Source organism: Falco naumanni, chromosome 12, assembly GCF_017639655.2.
Source record: "Falco naumanni isolate bFalNau1 chromosome 12, bFalNau1.pat, whole genome shotgun sequence".
Taxonomy (NCBI): Eukaryota; Metazoa; Chordata; class Aves; order Falconiformes; family Falconidae; genus Falco; species Falco naumanni.
In genome coordinates this window covers 2,863,235-2,888,435 of record NC_054065.1, presented here as the reverse complement: position 1 = coordinate 2,888,435, position 25,201 = coordinate 2,863,235, and the positions used below count along the sequence as shown (strand labels likewise).

At 40.0% G+C, this 25,201-nt stretch overlaps 1 long non-coding RNA gene across 2 annotated transcripts in view; it reads right to left on the bottom strand.

Moving 5' to 3' along the window:
- The window catches only part of LOC121096377, a 50,320-nt gene that overhangs the window by 5,894 nt on the left and 19,225 nt on the right, over positions 1–25,201 (bottom strand). The window contains exons 8-9 of one of the 2 annotated variants that reach the window (XR_005830468.1): positions 4,854–4,937; positions 946–1,047 (exon numbers count right to left, since the gene is read on the bottom strand). This is a non-coding gene — a long non-coding RNA (uncharacterized LOC121096377). Of the gene's footprint in view, positions 1–945; positions 1,048–4,853; positions 4,938–13,067; positions 16,152–25,201 lie in introns of those variants that run through there. The other variant, XR_005830469.1, reaches the window with a different exon arrangement.

The window sequence follows — 25,201 nt, the reverse complement described above, 5'->3', positions numbered from 1 at the left end:
TATAGATCATATTATTATGTAGTATGTAGCTTCTTAGTGCTGAACTCACAACCTGTCCATAATATCTTGCTGCATTTAGATGGCTGGCACATAAACTCTCTTTTAAGTGCTCTTTTTCAGCAGAGTCATGAAAGATATTCTCAGGAGCTGACCCACAGCAAAATGTATCCTGAGAGAACAAAACAGATACAGGTCATCTGCTGGGGATTAACTGATCAAAAATATCTGCTTTACTGGAAGAGGTAATTGAAGCACTTACCGCTTAGGCTTTGTCTGACTTCGGAGTTGTCTTTCTCTTAAAGCCATACTGCTGATGATCTGCTCCAAATCAGATTTACCTCACCCAGACCAAAGCAGGATGCACTCAGTGGGGAAAAAAGTAAACATTGGAAAGTATCATTAAGAGTATTTATCCTGTAAGTGAGATACTTGGTCTTCACATAGAGATAAGCATGACGCATGCTAATGCCTTGCTAGTTCTAGCATTTTGATTTTCAAAAATTCTCTTCTGCTGCCACATCTAGAGCTCAATTGTTGCTTGTAAGCTGCTTAACTATTAAATGGTTATTGATTTCTTATCCTGGGGAACTCAATAGTTTAAGCCAACTGAAACCTCTGTATAAAAGACTCGGTCCTTGACAAAACTGAAAGTGAAGGGGCTTGAAAAAAAGAATATTGTAGAATGGCTTTGGGAGGTGGGAAGGAGGGGAGGAATGAACATTACTGCAATCAAGATGTTGCTTAACGCTAAGCAAAACAGCCTGGGAATCATAGCTTGACTTGGTCTGTATTCTTTTGGGACCGAATGCTGGTCTCACTGGCTGCAGCAGTAGAGGAGTTCGCATGTTTTTTTGTGCAAAAATAATTTGCTCTACAGATAAGCAAATTGATGGATTTAGAAATAAGGTAGTTTCTAACTCAAAAGCTGGAGATAAAGGATGTTACCTTCTCCTGTGGTTCAGGTTGTCTCTCTTAGTGACTGTTGTACCAGCTGCAAAGGGTTTCCAGGAAAGGTTACGGAGTATTAAGTGCTTAGCCCTTGGAGACCTTCAGGGAAGAGACCAAGGAAGTAAAGCACATATTTCTGCAAATACAGAGTATTATTCTATCCAGCCGCAGCCCTTTGATCTGAAATGTGCAATCTGTCAAGTGTATTTCACAAGTCAACCGAATTGTCATTTGTCTATACTTACAGTGGGTCGGACTCACATACTATCGTTAAAGGAATTTTCCTCTCTGTAATGAGACTCGTTCCACAGCAGTATATCCGAGCCCAAAGTTTTAAGTACAAGTGTTCAATTTCATTTCAATGGAGAACAGCCCAGTTTGCAAAGCAGATTTAAACTTCTTCAGTCTGAGAAGGGTCTGCTTTGAATTAATGTCACTATATATTTCAGGTTACAAAAAATATGCTATATACTGTCATTTTCTCACATGACTTCAGTAGGGTCTTGGTTTGATATCACTCTCTAGGCTATATTTTTCCTTTATTTTAAAATGGTCAAATATTTTTAAATCAGCAAGCTCCTGATTAATAATTAATTTGTTTTGGCAAACAGATCTTGCTGGGTCATTACCTTCAGCCAATTCTTATTAGTATTCTTACAAGCGCAGGAAGTGTTCTCCCTTTTTGGAGGTTGATGTTACATCTCTTTAGCCACTTATAAAATAAAGATAAGTGAATTAGTATTGATTCCCTTACTTGGAATAACAGGAATGCAACCTAATCACCTCTCCAAATCACCGAGGTATTCCTGACTGAGGATGGAACATACACTCAGCAACACAAAATTCCCATTCTCTCCATAAATGCTGTATCAGATGTGGCAGGCGCCTAGCCAGGCAAGCCCTGCTCCCCACCTGGTGAATGAGAAATATTTTTAATATTCTAGTTGCTAGATAAAAATAGGTTTTTTCCTTCATGTTGCATGGTTTCTTGAATTATGTTTCTTTGTTATATTGACAACAAAGATTAATTAATATTTTACAAGTTTCATTCACAGAAGTTCAAAGTCTCGTAGCATTTCCCCCCTGTTTTGGTAAGCATGTCTGTTCATGCTTTCATTCTCTTGGAAAGTGTTTCTTTTCTTTCCTTATTCAGCTGAGCAGGTCAGGAAATCAATTAATGTTGTTATGGGCTAAAGGCACTTAAATGCAGATATGGTTGAAGAGAAAGATAGATATAAAATCCTTCAGATTTTCTGAGTAGCTTCTTTCTTTTCCTACCTGAATAGTAATTCCCTCCCTCAGCCTTAAACAGGCTAAATCCTCCTTTCTTCCTGCAAACAAATATTGAAACTCCAAAGCAGTACAGTATGCTTGCTGGACAATTTGCAGAAGTTATACTGTGCATACTGAAAATCCTCTTGCAAGGGCCTAAATACCTGTGCTGCTGTCAGAAATCAGTACATGAGAGTAGGATTTTTCGTTAAGGAATGCTGACCAGCTTTTCTTGTCAACCTACTTTGCACGCAGTATTTGACTAGCTACAGGAAACTATTCTTAGGTATACTTTTCCTGGTAAAGGTCACAGAAATATTCAAAAAATGTCGTGCACAGCTTTTGTAGTGCATTTAAGACCTAATGAAATTGCACCAAGGAAATTAACTACTTAAAAAGTAGATGAAATTAGTTTTGGAAATGTTTAGCTTAAAATACTGATGTTTACACACAGAGCTGAATTTTGAGAGAGATCTGTTCTTTATTGAGGTTTCTAAGTACACTTCTTTCATACTTCATTGCCTTAGTTTTGCAAAACTTACGGAAGAATTGCATCTTGAGTGTAGGTCGAATCTAATATCACCTGCTGTCTCCAGCATTTGTAAATTGTGTGTCACTCCAGCCGGTATGTGAGGCGGTCGGTGTGACACAAGAAGTGTATTTTCCATTCAGCTAGGCCCTGTGTGCTGCAGAGAACCATACAGCTCACAGATTAGTGTCATTTACAGATATACTAAACCTCTTAAAAAAACCAACCCTCTATCAAATAGTCTTTTTAGTTGCTGTTTGTGTGCAATGGGGTAGAGACAAAAAATTAGAATCTAATGTATTAGAATTTTGTGACTAAGGAATTCCGTAGGGGGACCGCTCTTTCACTAAGCAGTAACAAAGATATATTTCAGAGGACAGAGAAAAAAAAAAAAAAAAAAGAGTTATTCAGAAAATCCTTGTATATCTTGAAACGTAATTCTGAAATTTGTGAAAACATTAAACTGATAATAATACAATATCCTTTTTTTTATCCACAGTTATATGTAATCAACCATCTGTTACATTTTCCAGTGTGGCATTCCCCACCTGCTGTAGATGAGCCCTGAATATTTGCTGGTTTTATTCCAGAGTGCTTTCAAAATACAAGTCAAAACAAATTTATTCAATATTCTTTTTGTTGCTGTTGATTTTGGATGCTGACAAACTCTACAGCAATTTACAGTAAATGCAATGGTAGGTAAATGAATTTTCACAAAAAAAAAACCCCAAAAAACCAAGATAAAACAGCAAATTAAAACTAGTGGTCAGGATATAAATTGCTGATGTAGAAAATAGATATCTAAGGAATAGTTTAAACAATCTCAGCATATGTTATCAAAGAGTGATCTAAGAGATACCTGAACCTCAAGAGGGGAGCACCTTCCTGAGCAGGAGATAACTCATGGTATGCTCCTTTGTCTAAGAAGGAAAGATCTGTCTAGAAGTTGAGGTCAGCAAACCTGTTCTCAGGGTGAAACTCTACGTTGTGTAGTTAAGAAGAAAGCTAGCTGACTATTGGAAAAGTTTACTACGGGAATACTACAGCCGTTACTTGGGACAAAGGCATGGCTGCTGGAAGTTAAGGGTTTAATGTAACTGTCTGTATTTGAAGTAGATATAAGAATTTTGCAGTCTCTCTGATCTGGAATTTCACTGTTTCCAGTGAAATTACTGGTGTTGGTATGTAGGTCACACATGCAGTTACACGTAAAGTAACTTTTCATTTCTATATTCTTTCTTCATTGTGATTATGACATGAAAGAAATTACTTTTAGTCTTAAGATTTATGATAAAACATATTTCACCATGTACAAGAGCAGTGAAGTCCTTTGGGGCATCTTTATTGAGCATGAATTACTGCTAGGTTGTCTTGGAGGTTAAAAAAAAGAAACTAACATCATTTTGAAAACCTCATCTTGAAAAGCCCCTTCCCAGCCATTTTTCACTTCAACTTTTGTTCCATTCCTTTTCCTGTCATTCGGTCATCCGTATTTGTTTAATATTCCTAAGTGGCAAATAATTTTTAAAATAAAAATGTTCATATTGTAGGATGAATAGTTACCCATTTAACTGCTGCCATTGCACAACAATAATCACTGATAGGAATTGTGGTACTCTTTAACCAGTGAGAATATGGAGAGGTTCAATTGGGAATATGAAGGTGGTTTTACAAATTTAAAGGGCAATTTGACAGGCCATGGTTCTGGTGATTCATACAAGTGAAAAATAAGAAATATTCCTCAGAAAATAAGAACTTTCTCCAAGTTTTTCATTGTTTTTAACCTGAGCTTCATTCTTCCCAGAGAGCCTTTTGAAAATACATATCTATTTGCCTTTTTCTCATCTGAAAATAACTATTTTCAAACAGAAAGTAATTTCCCTGCTTAATGTTTTCCTTCATTTTAAAGATGCTTTTTTTTTCCCCTAGAAGTAACAAATTTGTTTACTTCTGGATGTTAACATCACCTGCTAAATGAAATTAAAGCCACTGGACGGGATTCAGGTAAAACCATACTGAGATCAACACTTCATTCAAGGAAAGGCTTTGATTAGCTAATATTTAAAGTTACTGCAGGGCAGCATTGAAGATAGCGGCCCATCACCCGAAGAGCTAGCTGTTATCGTTTTACAGTATAAACATGTTAAATATTCCAGGGCCATGGTGTGTTGAAGTAAGGTTTCCAATTCTGTAAAGTGGAGAGGTTTGAGTATTAGTAGAGAATGATGTTGCCTGAGTTTGATCAGCTTTGACATTAATAATGAACCACAGTGTACCTCATAAAGAGTAAAATCACCTTTTATCTTTCAATTTTTTGTAGTTGCTAATACTTACATGCATTGGAAGATATCAGCAGTCTCTGTGGGCTTAATTACTGGGGGGGGACCTTGCATATTAAACTGGATATTTTTTAATATTAAAAAAACGCTTGAAACTCTTGTGCTACAGCACAGAAAGCTTTTTGGTCTTCAGTTTGCTCCTTAATGGAGGATCAAATGCTATCTCTTTACTTGTTCCAGGAACAAATGCAACCAACGGCAACAAAAATATCCTTTATGTATTTTAAATTACGGGGGGGAGGGGGGATCATCGCCATTTTATTCTTGATATTTTAAACATATCCACTGAATGCATAATTCACTGCAAGCAATAATCTAGCTTGTTGTTTATGAGACTAGCTCTTCTGCTGGCATGAACAGGTGTAGTTTTATCATTATCTGAATTACCTCAGCTGTAAGTGGTTCCAGAAGTGGTGTTAAAAGTATCGGTGTACCCAGAAAACGCTAGAGCTTTGAGCATATATTTGTTCTTCGATGGGGAAAATGCCATGAAGTCTTGGCCATACTGGATCCGGGAATCAAACGTTTGCATGCTCACTAGCACTAGACTGGCATGTTTTTCTTTCCGTGTAAATTGCAGAGTTCAGCAGCAACAGGTACCTTCGCTGCCCCAAAGTCCCCGCCTGAGTCCTGGGGCACTGGGCCCGCCGGGCTTGGTGGGGGGAATGTCCCCCCTGCACCACCCGCCTGGCCAGCCCTCCAGGGCAGCCAGCACCTAGGCTGGGTTCGCACTGCTGCCCGCCGGGCATGCTGCGTGGTACGGCCCGTGTTGTCTGAATCTGTGACCTGAGACACTCACAGCAAGGATAGAGACAAACGCTGTGGCTAAAAATAATGATCTCTGTCCACAACAGTATCTTTTCGGGTTTTGTTTAGACCAGCTAAGCTGTTGTGATTGAACTGCAGTTATAATATTGACCATTGTAACATCAGTATAATTGACTTGTTCAGATTTTCCTCCTTTTTATTCCCTTCTATTAGCTTTCGCTTCTTTCTCTCTCTCTTTTTTTTTTTTAAGTAACTTATTCCAGGAACCTCTTTGCACTTCTGTAATTCTCTTTTCACAACTAGACGAACAGTAGGAATGCTTTCTTTCCATAGAGCAGTTTTAGTACTCGCCATGTGTGCTAGTCCTCCTGACCCACACAACTTTTTTCTTTTATTATTATAGAGAAGGTAGCCAGCAAAGAGTTAGGAAATGGGGGTTGCTGAGCTTTTGTAGCTGATGCTAGGGGATGTAAGAGGAGGCTTTTCTTGCAGTTTGCCACCAATGTTATCTGCAAAAGCCAGGGACGCTGGGCTAATTGCAAATGATAGATTATATGTAAAATTAGCTTTCCTTTGGAAAAAAATCCTCCTTTGTGTTGAGTAATGCAAATAATATTTTTCTGGTCAAGCTGAATATATTGATGATTCATATAAAATTAAGATAAATAATTTGTGAAAAGTGCACTAAATATGTAGTGAGATCAACCAAGCGTACATCTATTAATCACCAGGTTTCTCTTCCGCCAGCCTGTGTTTTGTTGAGTTCACTGTGTTTTCATCCTTCTGTGCCACAGTCACCAGCCAGAGCCGCTTCCGTGCTCACCCCTGAAGTGTCTTGCAACTGTGCAGCTCCTCAGCAGCTCCTCATCTCTCAAAGGCTTTTTATTCCACTTGGTGTACTCATTCATGTCTTAGGAAATTAATCCTTATGTATTAAACAGTATGGCACTCTCACAAGGACATTCTGTACTAGAGGTGACAAGTTACTCGTGGGTATTCAGAGCTGATTGTATTGCAGGATAATCTTCAGTATTCTGCCCCGAACGTTAGCATGTCCGTTAATGAGCTGTTTACCTGCTGTTTGCATTCACGGCACACAGGCACGAAGGAAATGCTCTGTACCATACCAGACTTTCGCTTCAGTCCCCTCCAAAACTGCCTGCTAAGGCCACCAAGTGTCAGGCTTGGCACTGGACTTGTTGGTGTTCCACAGAACTGAGTGAGTGGGAGGTTCTGCACTCAGCCTGCGTACCACCAGCGGTCACTGGCAAGTTCTTAGCATGTCTCACAAGACATTTTACCCATTCGTTCTCTGTCCTAAACACCCTCATGAACTTGTAAGCTGGCCTTCGTATAGCCTGCTTTCCTGCTGGGTGGCAGCACCGCCCTTCAGGGAGCCCAGGCTGTGGGCTGCCAGTCCTGAAGCTGAAATACTGGTCATATGGGACATCTACCCGGTGTCCCCTGCTCCAGCTCTGACCTCCTGGGCTGCTCTGCCCCAGGGAGGTGAAAGAACACCGGCAAAGGACCGGGGGTGGGGGGGTGTTTCTTTTGAGCTGCCTCTGGGGCGTGTCTGTGGAGAGAGAGAAAGTAATAGGAAGGGAGAGGAAGAACATTTACAGAATTTCCATCAACTTGTTTATGAGGACTCTGTGTTTTCCCTTCCGTTTTTTATATAGGTTGTCTGTAATGCCCAAACCAGGAACACATGCCCTTGTGCAGCATGATTTTCACAGTTTGGGCTCTTACTTTTTTTGGTGCCAAGTCTGACAAGCTGGTGTTGCTCATTTTGCGTGAGTGACAGTAACCTGGAGATACGGCCCTCTCCACTGCATACATGCTGTCAGCTTGGGTTATTCATGTCCTGTGGTAGTGTTGAATTGCCCTTCTGATGTAGGCAGAAATCTTGTTTGTCTTTGCAGCTGGAGAACTGGCAGAGTTGCTGAAGTTTAAGCAGAAGGCCTCTCAGGTCCCTACGGCTGATTCCGTTATGGCTTTTTTCTTTTTCATTATGTTTGACATTTTGAAGGCTGAGCCTCATTATAGACAGGCAATCTCCAGCACCAGGCTGGGGAAATGAGTTCTCCGAGATGGAGAACATATGAAAAAAATGAAAAAGAATGACCACAAAATTAAAATAAGATTTGAGGCAGATTTTTGTTGTGTGATGTAGTCTTGTGTGATATCTGTTCAAAACAAGGAACGAGAAATGAGAGCAAAAGTGATTCCTCTTTACCAGGCATTCAAGACAGAGAAGTTCACTACGGTGTTTTTCACCTTCAGTGTATAAATACCCTTGCTAATGCAGCAGCATTAATATTTGCAAGGCTAATTCTGCTTTTGTTACTTTATTTTTTTTAAATCCAGCCTTCCTTCTATTTCACCATACTAAGTAAAGGCTTTTTATGCCAATATGAATCAGCTACTACAGCAACAAACCAGCTACCACAGGCCAAGGGAAGGCTAAAGCAACCCGTGGTTCCCATGCTTTAGAAAGCTATACCTCTGCAAAGTCCTAGAGCAAGGAGGCAGATGACACAATGTAAGTATTTGCTACTATATTAGTATATCAGTGACAAATCACATTTTGTTTGCAAGCTTGGTTTCTACCTTTCTCTGCCTCTTAATGAAGGTGATATATCTTCTGAGAATGTCAAACTGTGGTTCCAAAATAGAGTAATTTCTTAATAATGTGATCAGATAGTTAAACATTAGCACTTGCTACAATTTTGATAGTAAGTATTCTCATCAAAGTCAGTTTGTCCCTTCTTTATGGCAAATAGGATTAGAAATGGCAGCAAGATCTGAGTCTCCTTCTTCAAAACCACTCTGTTCCCCAGGTCCAGGTTTTAAATTACATAGCGATGCTGTAAGGACTTGAGGAAACCAAGCCCATATCTGTAATGGATGGGAGATGCTGTGTCTTGTCTTGATTGAGATTGAGCTGAAGAGTGCTCAGAAGGGTCTGTCACAGGTCAGGGCCTGTTTGTACCAGAAGCAAACAGTCGGCTGTCTTAAGGAAGGGGTACCTGTGTCTAGAAAAACCTGCACCTGAAGTGGCTTAGACCATGTTGGGTAGATGGAAGCTGCAGAATAGTCCTTCCAGGCATGGAAAGCTGAGGCACAGAAAATTTTGCCTGCACTAGTGGAGATGTCAGGAAAAGCTGTCTCTATTTCAGCAGCTGGGGAGTTTTGTCACAAGATTGTGTTGCTACCTTGAAGCTTTTCTAAAAAGCAGTTTTCTGTAGGTTACTCTAACTGTTCTCCTTGTCATAAACAAAGTCTCATGTATGGCTCTGTAGTTTGTGGGTTTATATTAAAACTTTATATATCGAGTGAAAATGTGAGAAGGGAGATCTTTTTGCCATAGTCAGTTGAGAAGGAGGCTAGAGAAGATCAACAGCAGTATGTAACATTTCTGTAAGGCTAGAGGCAAATCCAGGGATGTGGATTTGAGGATTAGAGGAGCGATTATATTTCCTTCTACTGAAAACTACTCCTCGATGTGAAAAAAAAACAGCTTGGTCTCTCATGTGAAATATGGTGGGCCTTAAATCCATGGTTAAGGCTCCACATAATAATAATCATAGTAATGCAAAGATAATAGACATAAAGGAAGAAGACTTACTCGTAATCAGTTTAAAGGCTACGTCTTCATTACTAAAGAATTAGAGGTTATTTAGTCCTCATGTAACAACCACACAGAATTGAGATTTGTATCTGGAAAAGTACAAGCTTTTGACTATTTTTTTTCCATTCTAGGAGGAAAAAAGATAATTATCGTCTTTTTGCTTATTCAGGATTATTTTTGAAAGGTTAAAATGTTAAGGAAATAAGGCTATTGAAGGCATGTTCTGAAAACTGAGCTAAAACCATTTTTTTACAAAGGAGTCAAACCTCACAGTGTAAGGTCCGCTCCTAGACTGTGTCGAGGCAATGCACAGCCTGACAATGCTGCGGCGCACCAGGCTGACCAAAGCTGCAGCGAGGGCATCTGGCAAACTAAAATGAAGTGATTCTACTGAACCTTACCGAAGTGATTTATTTATTTATTTTTTTAATTTTCCCTATTAGAGAGAAATATTTAGAGGAAATTAAATTTCTCATGGGAAATTGACAGAACTTTAATTTCCCTCTGAAAGATTTCAATGGGAAAACCTCAAAGGAAGAATAGTTAACTTCTGTGGTTACGAACATAATTGCGTTTCCCAGTATATTACACTAGTAGTTACTTCCCCTATAAAAACCTATCTTGAAACGTATCCTGCAAGTAGGATTCAGAAATAATTTTCAGTGGAGAGTAGGTAATATTTTGGCTTAATCAAGAGGATAATTTTAGATGACTTGTAAAACAATTGGCCAGCCTGTAATAAACATAGCTGGGAAAATGACAGATATTTCCTTGGTTTCTCCTCCCCAGTGGTTCAAGGAATAAATCTTCAAAGCAAAACATTCTTCAGAAATATGTGATTGAAATAAAAAGATACCATCTACTGAAGTCTTAGAATGAGGTGAAATAATAGAAGCAGCAGAGGGATGTGATGTCTGAAAGCTTCAGCCTTGTAGGGAGAGAAGAATCATACGAGGGTCTGGTATTTTCATTTTGGAAATTGTCCCAAGTACTGCTGAAAATCTAGCTGGTTAAAGTAGATTCTGTTCCAGCTGTGCACAGCAAACAATGCAATTTCTGGTGTTGGTAGTCCAGTCCCTCTGCTTTGGAGTCTGAAAGCCTAAAGCCGAAAGAGTGTAAGATGCCTCGGCCACCCCACCGGCCCCGTGCACGGCCCCCGCGGGAGGCAGCCGCCGCCAGCCCTGCGGTTCAGCTGCCCCCGCAGCCGGACCCTGACATCCTGCAGAGCCGCTGAGCTGCCGCTCAGCCCCCCTCTTCCCAAGATCATTCCTCAAAAAGCAGCAGAGAAACACATGTGCATTTTGGTTTTCCTTCTCTTTGGTTTTTCTTCTATTGCATACTCACACTGATCTTTCTTGCTGGATCTGCCCTTATCCATTTTTTTCTGTTGACGCTTTGGAGAGTGAGTTTCTTGACTTGCCCCATCCCAGTTTAATCTGACAGATTGGGAGCTCTCGTGGCTGTGGATCAGAGCTTCTCTGTCAGGGCAAGAGGAGTCTGTACACGCAGAAATCTTAGTTCGGAGGTGTAAACAAGAGAGAAGCAAAGGAAGGAAAAGTACGAGAGGGAGAAAGGAAGCATTCTCTTTAAAACAAACTGGAAGAAGAACCCCTCTTAAAATCAGGCTGCACAGCAAAAGGTACTTGTGACTGTGATGGTGAATAAAAGGCTGTTTTGGAAACAATTTTAGTCCCTTCGGGATTTATAAAAAAAAAAAAAAAAGAGCTATGCCAGTAATGAGTTGTAGCATCCCAGCTTTGCATTGCCTTCACTAATTTGAATTCCAGTAGGTGGGTTTTTTTAATGAGCACTAGCTTTAGAGAAAAAAGTAGTCCAAGTGGCAATTAAGCATTTAATTTGCTGAGATGACCAAAATAAAGGCTGCAAAGTACTTAAAAGACTGATAGGCTACCTCTTAGAAAAAATTATCCTGGGTGCCATGAGTTTCACTGTGCATACTGCATTCCTCCATCCTTTAATTTAAAATGGATTTTAATAAACACAGTATACATGAATGGATGCATGTATACATTGATGCTTTCTTATAACTTTATATATTATAAATGCTAACAATGCATGGAAGACCTTAAGAGTATTTGCTTTCCTGTGGCTATTTTCAAATGGTTTTGCCATATAAACATTGAGAATGAAGGCAGTTCTGAAAATGTTAGCTAAATATATAAACCTGTATGGATTATTACGCTTTTTAATAGCACGTTATCTGTCTCCATTGCAAGAGCTGATCAGTTTCTCTGCAATGCTGAATTAGGCCAAACTGATCTAACCTAAAAACTCGTTGCATTCTTAGAGGTATGAAAATCAACTGCCTGCTAAATGGGGAATTGTGCCAGGAATTCAAGAATATGCTGATACCTATTTTTTATTTATTAATTGAACTTAATTCTCCTAAAGTATTTAGGTGGCAAACAGATCATTTTGTAGCTATGATAATTGCTGAATAGGGATAATCTGGCTGTCCCTTCTATTCCCTTCTAGGAATATACATTGAATCGTCTGGTTCACCAAATTTTGATCAGATGCCAGGATGAATTATTGTATAGCTGAATATCTTGCAGGTTAATAAAAAGCATACGTATCCTGCTTCCATGTGCAAAATACTTGCAGTGAAAATGTATGTGAGGAAAATAAAGTATTGGAAAAATAAAGCCATCTGGTGCATGAACAGCAAAGCTTGTTGAAAAATTGTGTCTGCTCTGAAATGGGCATAAAACAAACAAACAAAACCCCTCCTGATGATACTAATTTCTTCCAGTTGCTTTAGTTCAATAAATATATTCCATTCTTTTCCCCTCTCCTCCACTAAAATGTAGTTTACAAGCTTTAGAAGGAAGAGCTGCTTTGAAATGAATAATTGAGCCATTTAATTTTCATTCCTGTAAGACAGACATAGAGTTTTTTTTCCTAAACGAAACACTTGAGCATAAGTTTTGTCTCCTGTGAAAGTCAAGCATAAAAAAATGCATAAATCTGGAGAAAGTTTAGATTTAGGGACAGCGGCATTTTTCAGTGAAAAACATTAAGTTGGAAAACATTAAATCCAAAAAGTTTCAGCCAGCTTTAGTGAACAGCGTCCAAAGGCAACTTCAGTCAATGTATTACTGAAGAAAAGCCATAAATGGCATAACATAAACCTGAAGTAGAATTTAAATGACAGCCCTAAGGCATGAAAAGAAGATTGAGTTACAATTATAAAATCAGGCTGTCAATATTTTGATCCTTCAACAATGCAACTTTACCAAAGAAAATTTCGAAATTTCAGTCAGTCTCCAATTTCACACATCACTGGAAACAATAACAAACATAGAGCAGATAAGAAACACTTGGTGAACTAATGCACTAAAACATAAGCTGAAAGGAGCAATGAAACAATTGTCCAAAGTCAACCAAAATTGAGATACTATTATGTGCACGTCTGAGTAATTTTCAGAGCTGTTGATAATGGGCAATAGTCATCTATAAATTTCTATTATCATTAAGACTTCAAAATTTAAATATATTGATTTTTTTTTCCTCAAAGGGCCACTCTGAAAACAGTGGTTATTACTTTTTTGTACCATTTATGTTGTTTTATTCCAATGTAACATCATTAACATCACTCAAGTTGTTCATCTTCTGCAGAACTGAGAGATGGATCTGTAAAACCACTTAGATTAATATATCTTCAGTGGGAGTGCTATATTCAGTAGAATACCCAGGGTCACAGGTCAAGAAATATTCCTCTCACAGATCTGAGAGAGGTATTGCAAGCTGCCCTGTGCTGGCCCATCAATTCATGTTGGCTTTGGCTTCAAGAATCTGGCAAAGTAATGCGAATGTATGTGTATATATGTATATCTGCTGTCTTGGTTCAGTCTCAAGGGCCATCACGTTGCTGAGGCTGCCAACAAAGACGTCACTGCTGATGTGGGTATCCATTTGCTGCCTCATTTCTCTCTGCCTACCACATTTAAGTAATACTTTGAAGAATTGTCATTGTTGCTGACCTTACAGAATTCATACATAAAAGGAGAAAACTCAGAATCCTGCTACTATTTAGTTCTGTTCTGAATTTTGTGTGTTCAATGTTGGCTCACAAAGTTAGTGAATTAAAGAGCACAAGATTTCCGAAGTAAACCAAAAACTTGACATCCTTTTCCTTTCCAGCTGCCAGTATCATTCTATGTACTCCAAATAGCCTTGATTTATTAATGGCAAATCTGGAGGAAGGAAGATTAGAAAGACTGAAATAGCTGGCCAAAACCTGCCTAGATTTGGAAACGTAAGTTTAGTTTGAATTTGCCAGTTGGAGTGTAGCATGTTTTTGTGAAATAGACGTTGACAATATAAACAAATATTTCTCCTCCTTTAAAAAGCTTTTATTACAGTATCCATTCTCATCTTCAGCTATTCAATGCCACATTTTTTGAACATTCATATGAATTGAATTTCAGATTTTATATGTAATATTTGTTTTTTCCCTTTCCTGAAGCATCTTCCTTGACCTGTGACCCAGCGCTGTCTTTACCAAATTGAATTTCCATTGTTTTAGGTAAGGAATGTTGTTACGTCTTATATTACTTGGACTGGTAAAAGCTGAGTTCTGTGTTATCTTACAGTCTTTCAACCTATCGGACTGTCGTGTTTTGGACTAGATTGTTGTGTATCTCTGGGAGAGCTCTATAAGGCAACTCTATGAAAAAGTAATACAGCAATGAGCAAGGCTTAGCTGGCTTCCCGGCTGCTGAGCCTTTGCCAGAGACTTTGATCAGATTTAAAAGGATTTTAGTACCCTGTGGACAGGCACAAAGACTTTCACATTCCAAAAACCTGATTTAAAGGGGTTTGGGCTCTTCCCACCCACTTGAAAAGATGTTGACCTGCTGTTGTCCCTGATGACTGGGACCTGACTAGAGTAACAGTGAAATAAAAGAGGGAGGTTTTGAATCAGGTTGCGTGTCTCAGGGGGTTGCATGTATGAAAGACTTCTGACCTCTGTAGCTGCAGCAAGTTAATACTCTGCATCCTGCACTGTCCGTGCTAACGTGACTTGTAACAAAGTAGTTATTGCAGGTGCTGTAATTGGACAGCAGAATTAGGTATGTGCCTATACATCAGCAGCTTTACTTATCCATATATTATCTTAAACCAATGATTAATGCCAGTTTGCACCAAGTCCCTTGTTTTTTAATTGGCATGAAGAAAGTGGATAGGTGGGGTACTAACTTTTTAAATTAACACTAACTTTCTAATGACCTAAAGAAACTAATTTAGAGAGTCATTATAGCTAATATTATACCTATCTTTATTCAGGAAAGCAATTAACCAGTTCAGAGATCAACACGTCCCTAAATGTTCTTCCAAATCCAAGTATAGAAATCATAGAGATTAGTAATCATCATTCTGGGCTAGGTGATGGATTAAAAATTAGAAAAAAAAAAGATACTTGGTCAGTAGAGTTTTGTCAAAAAAAGGAAATTATCCTATTTGATTGATGCACCCAATTAAAACTGTTTGAAAGACCTCAAATTTAATCACAGACACAGTGAAGTGCTCACAAATATTCTAAAGAGAATAATTGTTCATACAAATTATTTAGAAGAAATTTTGTAGAACAAATGTGCTGGAGAAAATCTAAACTGTGCACGACCAGTTCTGGAGTAGAAACTGCCAAAACTCATTAAATTATTCACTAACCATCATTTGTTCAGCTCAGTGTATTACAAAAGTTATTGATTAGATAGTTTATAGTAGTTGGATGTATTTACGGAAATGTCTGTTCCCTCCTGTAATTTTGTAGTACGTTGGGTTTTTTTCAAAAAATGCAAAGGGATGAAGTTATGCATTATTTATAGCATATGCTTAGCACTCTGATAGTAAGCTAATGGGGATGGCATAGTTAGAAGAAGTCTCTAACCCTTTCAATATTGCATTTCACTTTTCCAAAATGAACAGCCTTTGCCTGAATAATATATTGTAGATAATGACAGAAAAGCCCCGCAAAATACCAAGTCATAATACATGTGAAAGACTAAAAGCTTTCTGGTGGATATCTATCAAACTCCTTCTTGTTTGAAAAGTGTGATTTGTTTTATTTTTCTTCTTTGTCTACTTCAGCACAGCAGAACCTTCCCCAAGTGGTACTCGATAGCTTATTATTCTACAGTAGCACAAATTTTTGACTTCTGAGACTGGTCAGTATTGCATATAACATGCCATAAGTACTTGAAAGTCAGTTTGGCATCTTCAGAGGAATACATTAATGTATTAATCTCTATAGCAGGTGATCAGAAGATACTTTCCACAGTTAACTGAGAGAGAAAACTATCGTATCAGCTTGAACTTTTAACTGTGGACTTCAAGTGTTCGGGAGGAAATTTCCTCTAGGGCAGAGCAGGTATACAGACAGCTCCCTTAACCCCCAGGCTGAGCTGCTGTATGATGCTGAAGGAAGATCTGGCCAGGGTAGCTGCACTAGCATTGCTTTTGAAGCATCACGCTGGGTTTCGCCACAGGGACATCTGCTTCCAGCAACGTAGAAGACAAAATGTAAATCCAGATTTCAAAATGTGCAAAGACGTGGAATTCCTGCAGCACTCGCTGAGATCAAGGAGAGGACAGAGTGTGGCAAAGAGTCTCATCCAACTTGCTTGCAGGTTACACGCTTCTAAGTGAGAGGAAAGAACATTCGGCCTTTAATTACTCTGAATTGAAATATATTTTTAAATGTTTTGAAAGGAACAGGAGAGATTAAGACTAAAAAGTATTACTGTAATAGTTTAGTGTTACCTGTTTTTTATAAATGCAAGATTAATATTTTTGTGCTGTCTTACCACGTCCAAAATCTCCCTAAGTTTATCATAATGGTATTTCTGGATTTGGCCCACATATGAAATGAAAAGTAGAACCATTCCTTTAGAGTGTGGATGAAAACTCAGACCGTGGGTGCGGATATATAATATCCTTAGCTATGACTGTGGTATTAAATATTCAGCAGTAAAGCATTTGTGTGGCTGTGGATCTTCAAGCAAGATGTGCAGACCTAAGTGCTAGACTATACTGTTCCTGACAAACCGTGACTGCTTCCAAATGTATATTGCCATGACAATAATCTGCACAAGAACTGAGACTAATTTCAGTATAACTTCTGGGAGTTTCCTTGTCATCGGCCACATATGTTTGATGCCTAATGCTAACATATGCTAATATAGAAAACGCCTATCGCTTTGATCCTAAAAGATTGTAAAGCTTTTATTTTCTATGGCTACTGCAGCCTGACAAGATACACTGTGGCAGCAAGAGGAGGGTATCAGGGGCTGGTCTAAGGAGACAAATCGGGGCTGGGGAAAGGTAATGCCGGGAAATGAGGAAGTTCATGGCCCTTTCCAGGGCTAAGGGTTAACGTCCCTTTTCCGGCTGTTTTGTCAGGGCTATTATATTGTAATGCTAAACCCTTTTTCACCGGTGGTTTTAAAGCAACAAATGTTTGAGTATTGCAGATTACTTGGGCAACTGTTTCCTAGTTCAGAATTGTTCAAACACTGGCCACAAGGAAAATGCAAAGTTATGCTCACCCAGCTGGATATGTATCTTGACAGGAGCATCAGATCAACAAGGCTTATGTTTAAGATTTAACGTCTAGAATTTGAGTTGCTTTCAAAGTAGTTGCAGGAATTAAGCAGAAGTGATTTCTAATGAGGAACTTCAATTAGTTCCTTGCTCCCTGGCAAACCAAAGAAGACACAAAATCAATCAAAACGCAGTGTAAATTATTCATCTGACTTTACTATGCGTTTAGCAAAACACCCAACCTGGCAGCAACAAAAGGCCCTCATTGTGAGGGGCAGCAGAGCCCAGCTCAGGAGCCCAGAAAAGAGATGGGGCTGTAGGAAGCACTGCTGAGCAGCCTCCTCCCGTTTGTCTCTGGTCCCTTTGTCAGGGCCACATTCCAGCTAGATGGACCTTTGCAGTTTTCCAGGCTCTGCAGGGAATACAGAGGTGGATTTAAACGTGGGGGAAGAGCTAGGGCAGGCAACACCAACATTTCACATCCAGTCTTAAAATCTGAGGTACCATTTTGGATTAAGAGAATCATGAATCTTTCAGAAAAGCAAATATTCAGATCCTGGGGCAATGTGCTGGCGAGACTACAGGTTTCATGAGCTCTTTAGACGTGGTTTTTCAGCTGGTGTATGTTGGCACAGCTTCAGTGGAGCCCACAAATAACCTGGCCCTGGCATTATATAAATATACACCAATGATCTCTCCCTCTTTTGTTGGGAAGCTTTTATCCTCAAAAGCTATGTTCCACACAGATTATCTTGATCATTTTTTCTCCTTTTTAAGGTACGGGCTACGGCCTCTATATTTAATTGTAGCACTTTCTATCAGAAAATAAGGCAGTACTTTCTAAAGGTAGCTCATGCATTGAACCCAGCTGTTAAAGCTGCTCATGCTGCCTTGGGTAATTGGCTACTCACAAGTCTTTATCTAAAATATAAAGGTAAATAACGATTAAAAACCCTAACTTAAACTGAAGTAGTAAATTATCCCAAAAATTCCTTGTACTGCTCTGTTTTGCTTGGATTTACTCAGCCTATGAAGCAGAGCTGAACAAGAAGCTTGCAGAATCGTGGCCACAAGGATCCTTCTGAGGTCTGTAGCCACAAAAGCTGAAGAGGCTGAACCAGTAACCACCCGAGCTCTCCTCAGCACACAGTCCGCACGCTCGCTCAGTCCTGCCAGCTTCCTCAGTGTTACGTGAAAGGGATTCTGCCTCACTTTTTAAAAACTTGTGTCATTGTTTTGGGTTTTGTTTTTTAAGTGTGGGAGGGGTTTGATGGGTGCCCAGGTTTCTCTGCAGCAAGCAGTGGTTGGAGCAACCGCTCCAGCCACAGGAAGGCAGGATTTGGCTTCCTCTTGAGCCTGTGTGGTTTGGACTCACGTGCCCGGAAAAGTGCTGGGAAGCAGGGTTGTAAAAGTAATCCAAATTTCATGGACCAGGAAGAGCAAAGGAAATGATGGCTGAAAGAACTGTGGGGAAATTTCAAGAAATAATCTTTGGGTCAGGGAAAAGGAGGGAGCCTTTCTGGACTGAGCCTCCGAATAAACATTTGCAGGGATCATCCTAGTTCCCAGGCTGTTAAACCTAGGGAAAGCAAACATTTGGGGTTTAAATAATTTGATGCAGCTAAGTTAGTGGTTCTGGCTTTGAAAACTGCTGTTTTACTTTTCCAGTCAGTAAGGTCGGTCCTCACCTATCATGAATCTGATTAAAATTCATACCCTGGAGTCTGACAAACCAAATGATAAAATCCTGGGGCATCAGGGTTTGCCTTGTAAAGTTAAGTCTAGCTCCTGAGTGTTGTTTCAATCTACAAGGCAGAGGAAACTATGTACTAAAGATTTGCTTGTCTCTGGCCTCCTGTCCTTATGGCCACTGACTAAATGTGTTGGTCTGCTCGTGGAGCTGGGCTGCGCAAGTGACGTCATGGGCTGTGTTATTTATTTGCCTCTGGGTCCAATTCTCAAATCTGCAGCAGTCCTATAGATGTGTGGCATGGCTTTTGCCTGAATAAAATGCATAAATTTTTTTATCCGAGTACCGTAGAAATGTACAGTACAATACCGCCAAGATTTACAGCACCTAGCTCAATAGCTGGATTGAAGATAGTTGCAAGCAGGAGTAAGTCCTTGTTGGAATATCCCTGCATTTTTAAAATACTGCATTGTGCTTGTTTTCTCCGTTACAGAAGTAGGTCAAGGGGTTTGTTTTCTGGCATTTTCTCCTCTGTACCTATCAGGTATGTCTTTGCAGTCAGACTCTTCTTTAAAGTACACACCAGTTAAAAATTCAGGTCTTTTGTTCTTGTACTACACCAACATTTGGAGAACAGGGGTTTGGGATTAAGTCCTGATTATGTATTTCAATAACATTGCTTGAAGATGAACTTCAGAAAACCCATGTTTTTCTGGACCTGCAGTGCCTTGTTCTTCACAGCTGCTGTTCTGTAAATGCTGGGGTTTTTTTTACTGGTGTCTTGCAGTTAAATAAAACTTTAACATTTATACTAGTAATTAATAGCAGATTCTTAGGTTAATTCACCCAGCTTAGCCAACAAGCATTTTCTACTACCCACAGAGAGGATAAAATAACTGGATTTTTCACTAGGGTTGGATTTTGCCTCCCAATATTCTAAATATGCTTTCCCCAGAGGGAAGACCATGTTCTAGATTTCAGTGAAATCATGGCACTGGCTCTTTTAAACCTGCCTGACACCAGTTTATAGTCTTTCTTGTTGCGAACTTGGAATGCTCTAGACCGTGGTTTGTAATCTTGGTCACAGTCTCTAAATTCTTCTGTGATGTAGGTAAGTGTTTATTTGTTCATGTGTCTCCCATGTCATATATATGCTATATAACATATAGCATTACATGAACTTTAAGCATAAATCATGTGAGTTACTATAGCTAAAGCATGAGAAGGAATAGCTATTATTTAGCTTCTTCACATTCCCCTGTCCTAAATGTAGAAAAGCTAAAACGATTTACTCACAATCTCCCTGTCTGTCAAGTACTTGTGGCTTAGTTCTGAATTTTTCCTTTTGTTTGGGTGTCCAATCCCCTCACACGCCAAGCCTGTTCAATCTATATGATCTGTTATTTCTGCTAGCTGGACTCCCTAATATGGATTGCTCAGAAATTCTTGAGCAATCCCCTGTAAAAAGCTGATGCCCATCAACACCTGAAACATGTTGCTCTTCTTTCTCGAGTTATAAATACTTCCAAAAGCTACTTTGCCATTTATTTTCCATGTGTGCTTCTTCCGCTGCAGATCTGCTATTTGTCCTCTTCTCCAAGTCACTTCAGGTGGAGCTTTTGCTCTTGCAGCTCAAGTATCAGCAAAGCAATTGTATCCTGTGGTCTCAGCCTCCAGGTCTGTTACAAATTCCTTTATGGCCTTGGCCAAATTACTTCATCTTTCAGTGTCCCATTTGCAAGCTGAGAACTGGCACCTGACAAACAGAAGGCTCCTTTTTATCATTGTGCTTTTTACCTTTTCCAAACAGTGTGTTACTATTGCTGAATTACGAGCTAGAGTTCATCTGTTTAAAAACAGTAATCGTGGTCTGAAATTGCTTGTGATCCTCAGATTCTACTGTATTTCAGTGCAGTGGGACAGGTTAAAACTACTCATCAGCTTTGTAGAATTTCCTGTAGGTTTAAGTCACATATTCACATCCTTGGGTTATTTTGATTTTCTTTTCTTTTCCATGAATGACAGAACTAATGCAAGTCATATTGGGGCATTCTGTCTGCCACTGCCACAGTGCTGCAGCTTCGCTGGACGGTGCTGTACGTCTCTGTTCCCCGCCAGTCACCTCGGGGTATTTGTGGTGTGCTGGACAGACCGTGGTGGTGTCAGAAAGAGGTGAGCCATGACCAGCTGTCTGTACCGTGGTTCCTATCTGCAAAGTGAGTAGAAAATTGTTTCTTCCCCCCATTCTTTGAGAGTATTGCATATGTTTGAGGTTGGGTGGGTTTTCTGGGGCATGGGGGTGGTTTGCTTGTGACAGTTTCACAGAGGTTTGTGCCTATACAGGACTGTAGGAGGACAACTCCCTTACTATGTGTTAATGCAGTCCCTGCTCTAGGGGTTGTTGAAAATCCCTCGTTGCTTTACATCCTATATAAAACTACTCTTTTTTTTTTTTTTTTTTTTCTTTTTTTTTTTTTGTCCCTTTATGGCAGCAACTGGTGCTATTTGTGGACACGTTACCGTTTTAGCACCCTCTCTTCTGCATTTAAATTGACTTGCCTTTTTTTGGCACATGAGTTTTTTTCAGCAAGCCCTATTTACCTGTCACCCCAGCGCATGTGCTGGGACAGACCAGGCTCAGCCCCCTGAACAGGGCAGCAGCCGCTGGATGGGCGCAGGAAGTGGTGTGTAGGCTTGGGAGCTCTTGAGGGAGACCTCAGTCTTTACATCAAAGAGAGTCCATCTAGCCTCGCCTGCCTTAAAATAATTAATTTAGTATTTACTACATAGAAAATTTCTAAGCAACTTTTAAATGCTGGTAAGGGTAGGGTGATTGGGTTTTTTCTGTATTTTTTCTGTGGAAGTATCAGGAATACTGTTAGACCCTTTTCCCTGTAAACACGTACTGAGTTGGATGCTGATTTGTGACACTTGATCCCACAGTCACTGCTGAGTTTAAGGAATGCCCACGTGGAAATCACCAGTACAGAAGAGAAAACGTACCCTGGCTCCTCAGATTAAGGTAGAGGCTGGCTCACAAGTAACCATGGCAACCAAGCTGTCATTGTGAACATCAAGACAGTTCCGTACCAAAAAATAAAAAAAGCCCAAACACACTACAACACGTGTTAGCACTCCAGTTCATTTGGAGCGCTGTCCCTTGGTTGCGTTCCTTATGGCTGCTGGCAGCTGTGGCTAGCACATGGAGGCAGGAATATTTTTCCCTGTTCTGTCTGCTGCATCAGCAGAAACAATTGTTCCTGGCGGTAAATGTAATGGCTTCCAACTAAATGGGGATATTTTGACTTAAAGTTGGAGAAACACTGAAGACAATTTTGCATTCACCTTAAAAAGTTTCATCTATCACACACTTCCAGCAGCAGTGTGCTCGCATCAATATTTATAATGTTCAGCTCTGTGTTTTCACAAAAGAGCCATTAATACAACATATCAACTCTGGTGACAAGTTACATTTTATTGCTGTCAACAAAGATGTTCTTCCTTTGTCTGAAAACTCCTCTGTTTTTCTTTTTTTAATCGACCATTAGGTTTGAGTTTTGAAGGATACGTGTAGCCGTGCTTTCCAGTATTTTCTAGAAGGGTACTAGAGGGGTGACAGCGTAAGCTCATAGGAGCTTACAGATAGCACTGATTAATAGCTTCCTATGAGATTAAATAGAGGCTGGGGGTAGGTTCTTTGCTTGGGATAGAATTACTCCGATTTCTGAAGAGGACCAGAGAACCCCCAGTTCAGGCATAGAAAGTCTGTGAAATAAAGATTTAATTTTGAAAACACCTCAGAATATTGATCACCACACCGTTCTTCTGACTTAAATGAATTTGTACTTTTCACTGCTGTAAAGGGGACGGGGAACAGATCTGATTTGTAATACTTATTCATCTCCTGTCACCCTATCGCATTATGTGATTTAGACGCTTCATACTTTCAGTTACCGCTGTCCTGCTCAGGTGAGTGACCTCGACAAGCATCGCCTCCTGAGAGCAGGTCAGCCCTGCTGCAGCCCCTGACACCTCTCTTCACCCCGCACCTCTTGCGGGAGTCCTGTCAAAACCACTGGCAGCGCCTCACTGACTTCACAGGCTGGATCCACTGCTTATTTCTCTCCCCGTGCTAACTAGCCTCCTGAGAGGGTTAGCGGTGTGTATAGAAGTAAGAAATTTGATATGTGGCTCTATATATACTTATATACTTATATATACTTCTACTTATATAAATCACTTTAAAAAAAGTTACTCCTGCAGGCTGGAACAAGTAGGCTTCAATCATTTTAGTTAAATTTAAGCAGCTGTAGGAAAAACACAGAAGTATAAGAATATCTGTATTAAAACCTGTCAGGTCTCCAGCTAGCTAATCAAACTGAGAACTGTGCACTGATCACCTGCTAACAGTCAATTTTTAAAACCACTTAAAATCCAATGACCCATCTGAGTTCCACAAAACTATCTACATTAGTCAACTCTGCCTTCCTGTTACAGAATTCAATTTTCCAATCCTTGTGTAGCTCTCCAGCTTCGTTCTAGCAGGTCAGATGACCTGCACGCACCTGCCACTATTCCTCGATACCTACCCAGAGGCTCGGTGGGACCGTGGGAAATGCACCTCCAGGACAGACTGTGCCACCACGTTCAGGTTTTTTTTTCTGCCAATATTTATTTCTGTGTGCCAAACGAAGGGATCGTTCCTTTGCTTCACCACTCATGTTCCCAAAATGATCATGCTGCTTTTTTCCAGGTTTGTGACTCATGATCCTGGATAGGACAGCAGAATTCGAGCTACGTGATATAATTTCATTTTTGGGTTGAGCCATTTTTTAACCAGGGAGGAACTGAGGGGGGAAATATTTTTTTTATTCCCCTCCCCTGCCCCCGATCTACCTGTGTGTGCACACACTGGTTTTGGAGGTGGGCAGGCATGCTGTTTGTCTGGCTGCATACTGTGCCAGCGTGAGACTGGGTTTAAGCTGTTTCTCTGAGTGCTCTCAACAGCTATTGATCATTATTATCAGACGTACAATACATTCTCAGCAGTGTGGATCCTTTTCCCCCCAGCAGCCCATCAGAAAAAAGTACTTTCCTTGCATCCCGTTTGTCCTGTTCCAGTAAAGCCAGGGGGATGGCTGCCGTGCGCCCTGGTGAAGGTGAGACACAGACTTGCGTTCTTATGGACACAGGTGGGTATCTCTGTATCTTTCTGCTTTAAAACGCAAAGAGGAGGAGGCCCCAAATGTAACCAAGTCCTGTCAGCCCCTGCTCCCATGGCCTTTCATTTTGTGTCCTCTATCTTGCTTTTGAGTATATTTAGAGTGCCTTTCAGACAGGTTACCCTGGGCTTATTTCTGGGCCACTGTTGTTTTTTTGAGCTGGGGGGGGGCGGGGAGGATTTTGTATATTTAAAACTCTCTAAGTTGTAGTTAAGATAAATGCAAGCTGGTCTCCTCCTTGTGGTAAAATAGCTCATGCTTCTCATTTTCTATTAATTTAATTTCCTCCATCATTCTGTCATGTGGTATGTTTCTTGTATCATTTGGAAAACAAGTGGAGAAATGAAAACGCACATAGGCATCAACAAAACTATTCTGACTACCACACTAATGGGAAAAATAATCACTCTCAGCTGTGCTAGCTCGTTTGACTATCTCATCTGAATGTCATCGCTTTGAATCTCTCTGCAAATGATGCACAGTCCTATGACCAAGCTGGGCAGGAAAATAAATCTGGACTAAGATTAAATCTTGAAATCTTTTCATAATATTCAGTAAAACTCCAGATTCAAAAGCTGTCCATATACGAACTCCGGAGCAGTTGTAATTTCTGTAGCCTGGAGACCTGGCCAAAAGCATAAGCTGTCACTCGGGCTAGCACAGACTGAAGGCATCTCACCAGTTCGACCGTGCAGGGACAACATAATCCAGCTCTGGTTGACTTTAAAGAGGGAGCTGGTGACCTCCCTAACATGCAGTAGAAATCCCAGCTTTACTGAGGTCAATAATAAAATCTCCCACTGAATTTAAAGGGACTGGGATGGAGTAGCCAGTACCCAATATGCTGAGACTCATGAGTTGGGAAAACAGCAAGGGGAATAGCTTTCAAAATGTTTCCTTCTATACTTTCAGTTTTGCAGAGCAAGCACAGGCAAGGAATGCTGTATTTATGCATCTCAGCTAGAGCTGCCATTGAATATTTTTGCTATCAGTGTGGAAGAAAAAGGAATTTGAAGTAACCTACCAACAAAGTAATTCTGAAGATTTTTTTTGATGTCTTGCTTTGAAAATGAGAGCGGCTTAAGCTTCGATTCAGTTAGCAAGTTCATTTGCATGTCCTGAACGGCAATGCCACCGTGGTAATTAGACCATGAAGGGCAATACTAATTTTAAGGTATATGTGGGTGGAGAAAAATAAGCAGATTGCAATAATCAACACGTAGCATCAGAAGTGAA